The sequence below is a fragment of the Leptodactylus fuscus genome, chromosome 7, assembly GCF_031893055.1.
Source record: "Leptodactylus fuscus isolate aLepFus1 chromosome 7, aLepFus1.hap2, whole genome shotgun sequence".
Lineage (NCBI taxonomy): Eukaryota > Metazoa > Chordata > Amphibia > Anura > Leptodactylidae > Leptodactylus > Leptodactylus fuscus.
The window spans coordinates 141,949,487-141,955,942 of record NC_134271.1 but is presented as its reverse complement, the minus strand read 5'-3'; positions in this window follow the sequence as shown (position 1 = coordinate 141,955,942).

Here is a 6,456-nt window from a genome sequence, read left to right as displayed (position 1 = left end):
GAATGTAATGAAGGGGCCCATGAAACGGGGGACAGATGAAGGGGGGAAGAACGGCATGAAACTGGGGGCAGAGATGGAGGGGGGACATGAAGCTGGGGGCAGAGATGGAGGGGGCACATGAAACTGGGGGCAGAGATGGAGGGGGGACATGAAACTGGGGGCAGATGGAGGGGGGGACATGAAACTGGGGGAAGAGATGGAGGGGGACATGAAGCTGGGGGCAGAGATGGAGGGGGGACATGAAACTGGTGGCAGATGGAGGGGGGGGACATGAAACTGGGGGAAGAGATGGAGGGGGACATGAAACTGGGGGCAGAGATGGAGGGGGGACATGAAACTGGGGGCAGAGATGGAGGGGGGACATGAAACTGGGGGCAGAGATGAAGGGGGGACATGAAACTGGGGGAAGAGATGGAGGGGGGACATGAAACTGGGGGCAGATGGAGGGGGGACATGAAACTGGGGGAAGAGATGGAGGGGGGACATGAAACTGGGGGCAGAGATGGAGGGGGGAAATGAAACTGGGGGAAGAGATGGAGGGGGGACATGAAACTGGGGGAAGAGATGGAGGGGGGACATGAAACTGGGGGAAGAGATGGAGGGGGGACATGAAACTGGGGACAGATAGAGGGGGGGACATGAAACTGGGGGAATAGATGGAGGGGGGACATGAAACTGGGGGCAGAGATGGAGGGGGCACATGAAACTGGGGGCAGAGATGGAGGGGGCACATGAAACTGGGGGCAGAGATGGAGGGGGCACATGAAACTGGGGGCAGAGATGGAGGGGGCACATGAAACTGGGGGCAGAGATGGAGGGGGGACATGAAACTGGGGGCAGAGATGGAGGGGGGACATGAAACTGGGGGCAGATGGAGGGGGGACATGAAACTGGGGGCAGAGATGGAGGGGGGACATGAAACTGGGGGCAGAGATGGAGGGGGGACATGAAACTGGGGGCAGAGATGAAGGGGGGACATGAAACTGGGGGAAGAGATGGAGGGGGGACATGAAACTGGGGGAAGAGATGGAGGGACATGAATCTGGGGACAGAGATGGGGGACATGAATCTGGGGGAAGAGATGGAGGGGGGACATGAAACTGGGGGCAGAGATGGAGGGGGGAAATGAAACTGGGGGAAGAGATGGAGGGGGGACATGAAACTGGGGGAAGAGATGGAGGGGGGACATGAAACTGGGGGAAGAGATGGAGGGGGGACATGAAACTGGGGGAAGAGATGGAGGGGGGACATGAAACTGGGGACAGATAGAGGGGGGGGACATGAAACTGGGGGAATAGATGGAGGGGGGACATGAAACTGGGGGCAGAGATGGAGGGGGCACATGAAACTGGGGGCAGAGATGGAGGGGGCACATGAAACTGGGGGCAGAGATGGAGGGGGCACATGAAACTGGGGGCAGAGATGGAGGGGGCACATGAAACTGGGGGCAGAGATGGAGGGGGGACATGAAACTGGGGGCAGATGGAGGGGGGACATGAAACTGGGGGCAGAGATGGAGGGGGGACATGAAACTGGGGGCAGAGATGGAGGGGGGACATGAAACTGGGGGCAGAGATGAAGGGGGGACATGAAACTGGGGGAAGAGATGGAGGGGGGACATGAAACTGGGGGAAGAGATGGAGGGGGGACATGAAACTGGGGGAAGAGATGGAGGGGGGACATGAAACTGGGGGCAGAGATGGAGGGGGGACATGAAACTGGGGACAGATGGAGGGGGGACATGAAACTGGGGGAAGAGATGGAGGGGGGACATGAAACTGGGGACAGATGGAGGGGGACATGAAACTGGGGGCAGAGATGGAGGGGGGACATGAAACTGGGGGCAGAGATGGAGGGGGGACATGAAACTGGGGGCAGATGGAGGGGGGACATGAAACTGGGGGCAGAGATGGAGGGGGGACATGAAACTGGGGGCAGAGATGGAGGGGGGACATGAAACTGGGGGCAGAGATGGAGGGGGGACATGAAACTGGTGGCAGAGATGGAGGGGGGACATGAAACTGGGGACAGATGGAGGGGGACATGAAACTGGGGGCAGATGAAGGGGGACATGAAACTGGGGGTGAGATAGAGGGGGGGAATATAATTTACGGGTGACTGTAGGAAGATTTGGGGTCCTGTATAATCCTGTATAATCTTCCTACAGTCACCCGTAAATTATATTCCCCCCCTCTATCTCACCCCCAGTTTCATGCAAGCACATGAAAAATGAATGAGAATGGGCGGAGTCAACACAAAAGTGGACAGAGTTAAATTTGCACATTTTGCCCCTCTTTCTGCTCTTCAAAAGTTGGGAGGTATGTCTATGGGAAAAGTCACTTTTAGGGTTGAGCCGATCTTGATATAACCTCTGACCTCGATCCCGCTGGAAAAGATCGGGATAGGAATTCCGATCCCGATCGTGAAATTTACTCGATTACCCATCGGAATCCGATCTTTTCCAATCCCGATCGCTCAACCCTAATTGTGACTAGGATCGGGAAAGAGCGGATCCTGATCGGCGATTGAGCAAATTTCACGATCGCGATTGGCTTGAAAATGATCAAAAATCGGATTTTGAAATCTCAAGATCGGCTCAACCCTAAAAGTGACTTTTCCCATAGAGAAGCATTGACTAGGGTTGAGTGATCAGGTTCGGGAAAGATCGGATCCCGATCGGCGATCGTGATCGGCTGGAAAATGATCCGAAATCGGATTTTAAAATTGATTCTGAAATCTCAAGATCAGCTCAACCCCAATTGTGACTTGTATGCGTGAACAGAGTCTACGGCAGGGCTATTTGGCAATGAATTATCTGGGGACCATTTATCCTGCCAAGCAGATACACATATCAGGAAATAGGATAAAAGTTCTTGCCGTAGAGGTGGTGGAAACGGGAGACATGAGCAAGTGTAAGGACCTGAGGGGTCGAATTGTGATTGCGTCGACTGGACATCTCCAACATGGCTGATCATTGGGGTGTTCCCAAAATACAGTGGTTAGCACCTACCAAAAGTAGTCTAGGAAGGATAACCACTCAGGGACAGGCCTGTCATTTTAGGGGCCCAAGACAAAATTACGAATGGGGGGGCCCACTAAGTGAAACTTTTGGGCCATTCTCCCTCTTTGCTGGCACCACCCGCATGTGCAGAACAAAAAAAAAAAATCCTTTCTTGGCCCCCATATAGTATATTATGTTCTTTACTGCCCCCATACAGTATAATGCCCCCTCTATTAGCCCCCGAACATAATATTGGTCCCTTCTTTTGGCCCCCACACTCTTTTCTCCTTCCTTTGATCTCTCACACAGTATAATGCCCCCCATTAGCCACCGCAAATAATATTGGTCCCTTCTTTTGGCCCCCACACTCTTTTCTCCTTCCTTTGATCTCTCACACAGTATAATGCCCCCTCTATTAGCCCCCGAACATAATATTGGTCCCTTCTTTTGGCCCCCACACTCTTTTCTCCTTCCTTTGATCTCTCACACAGTATAATGCCCCCCATTAGCCACCGCAAATAATATTGGTCCCTTCTTTTGGCCCCCACACTCTTTCTCCTTCCTTTGATCTCTCACACAGTATAATGTCCCCTTTACAATATACAGTATCTTACATTGTATAGTGCCCATATACATGATATAGTATCTTACCTCCCTTACTCCGCCCATACATTATAATGCTGGTTTTAGAGCTTCCATACAATATATTGCCCCCTTTATTGCCCCCGCACATAATATTGCCTCTTCTTTTGACGTCCACACAGTAATTGCCCCCATACAGTTTATTACCTCCTTTACTGACCCCTAAACAGTATACTGCCCCCTCTACTGGTCACCATAATATATTACCTCCATTACTGGCCCCCCTCATAGTATATTGCCCCTACGCATAAAATATCACCCTCTTTTTTTCTTGACGCCCACACAATAAATTGCCTCCCATTTTTGGTCCCCGCACAGTATACCGCCCCCTTTCTTAGGCCACTTCCTATTGGACTATTCCTACAGGTAATGGACAATATCTTCCTCTTTGGCGTCTAGGGGGCGCTGCACGCTACGATGCCCCGATGCTGAGGACATGTCCTGACGTTCTTCATGTTGGGTTGTACTGTGGGGTCGGGCCTGGACAGGAGCGGGGGATGGGTGGGTAAAATATCGTCTGCTATCTGTAGGAATAATCCAGTAGGTAGTGGCCAATTTAAAGGGATTGTCCACTTTCAGACCAATATTGAGAGACAAATGTTATTGTTGGTATAATAAAGTATAATGGGGCTGTGTAGTCATAGACCAGTCGGTGGCCATGATGGCCCCTGTCCTCTGCCGAAAGTGCCTACAATGGGTGCCGCAACTGGGCCACGGAGTGATGGAAGAAGATGGCGGCCTGGTGTGATGAATATATTTTACATCATGTAGACGGTAGGTGCGGTTGCATCACTTACCTAAGGAGAAGACGCCACCGGGCGGCGCTACAGGGGAGGCAGTGTTATGGTCTGGGTGCCTTGTGACCATGTACCGCCTACCCAAACATCCTGACCAACTACCCCTTTCATGACAATGGTGCCCCCTAATGGCAGTGGCCTCTTACAGCAAGATAATGGCCCTGCCAAATGCTCAGGAACATCACAAAGAGGTCAAGATGGCGACTCGGCTCCAAGTTTCCAGATCTCGATCCGATCGATGGAGGCCGCACCGAGAACTTACAGGATCTGTGGCCAGATAGTGCAGGACACCTCGGAGGTCTTGTGGAGTCCATGACGGGGGGGCTCTGTGCTGATTTGGTGGCACAAGGGCGACTACACAATATAGCTCATAGCAACCAATCACAGTGCAGCTTTTATTTTTCCAGAGCAGCTTAAGACGTGTAAGCTGCATTGTGATTGGTTGCGATGGGAAACAGGAACGGTTTTACTTTGGTAGCTTTGCCGGATGCAGCGCCATTATATATCACTTATATAGGGTCACATGGGTTGCCACCCAGCTTTCCCAGGGTCTTCATCAGCTTACCTACCTAGCTAGTCTGTCTCCTGTATAACTAGGAAGATTTCTCATTCAGGGATCTAAGAAAGCTGGGTGGGAACCCTTTTGAGTGATGCAATGATGGTCATGTTGGTTGTCACCCAGCTTTCCTAGACTCCTCTGCAGCATTTCTACCTATCTGCACAATGACCCCCACCCATAACTGCATCACTGTGTAACTAAGAAGACTTCTTATTCAGGACTATAGGAAAGCTGGGTTATATCACTTGCGGGTGATGTAATGACGGTCATATTGGTTGTCACCCAGCTTTCCAGACTTCATCTTTCCTAGTTCTACAATAATACGTTCTCTCCTCTCCTGTATTACATTACCATTAGGCTGTGTTGCCATTCAGGACTTTAAGAAAGCTGTGTGACAATCACTATGGCCATTCTACTAATATTCATATTGTTTGTCACCCAGCTTTCCCAGAAGTCTCCGAAGCAAACTTGCCCGGTAATACAATTATTAATTGTATCCTCCACTGTATCCCAGTAATATGAGGATGACTTGCCATTTAGGACTCCAGAAAAGCTGGGTGACGACCGACACTGTCACTGTCCTGAATTGATATTCATATTGGTTGTCACCCAGCTTTCCCAAAAGCTTCTGTAGCAAACCTCTCCTATTCATGTGATACAGCGAATCATCTCTCCCTCCTATATCACAGTGTTATAGGGTAGATTTGCCATTCAGGATTCTAGAAAAGCTGGGTGAGAGGTGTAATATTATATATAATAATCATATTGGTTGTCACTCACTTTTTTTCCCAGTTATACAGTGATTTCTATCCCTCTCCTGTATCACAATACCATTCAGGACTCTAGAAAAGCTGGATGACAACTTAGTACTAATGATACTGTGATACAGATTCTACTCACAATATTATGTGACAGATTTGCCATTCAGGACTGTAGGAAAGCTGAGTGAAAACCTTTATGAGAGAAGTATGGTGATCATGTTGTATGTTCCAGACTCCTTTGCAGCACTCCAGTGATTTCCCTCCTATATGGCGGCATTATTAGGCAGATGTGTCGCTCAGAACTCTAGGAAAGCTGGGTACAGCAGAGAGCGGAGGGGCTTGCTTTCATCTCCTCCCCGCTGCATTGTGGTGTCTGTTTCAGTCGTCCCCGCAGTGTGATGGATGTGTGCAGACCGCCGCTCCACGTCACTCACCATGCCACCTACTTTCCTGTGATAGCGTCACACGCATGGAGTGGGGGGCGGTGATGTCACAGGACGGCTGGCCTATCAGAGGGGGGCGTCGCAGCAATGTGGAGGCTGGGAGCTCAGCATATGCCCTAATACAGAGACTGGCAGCACTGGGAGATATGCTGCGCTCCCACCGCTGACTCACTATTCTCACAAATCTCATTGTTTATGCTTTTTTGGAAATTTCTGAAATTTCAAGAAATATCAGAAATTTTGGAAAAAACTC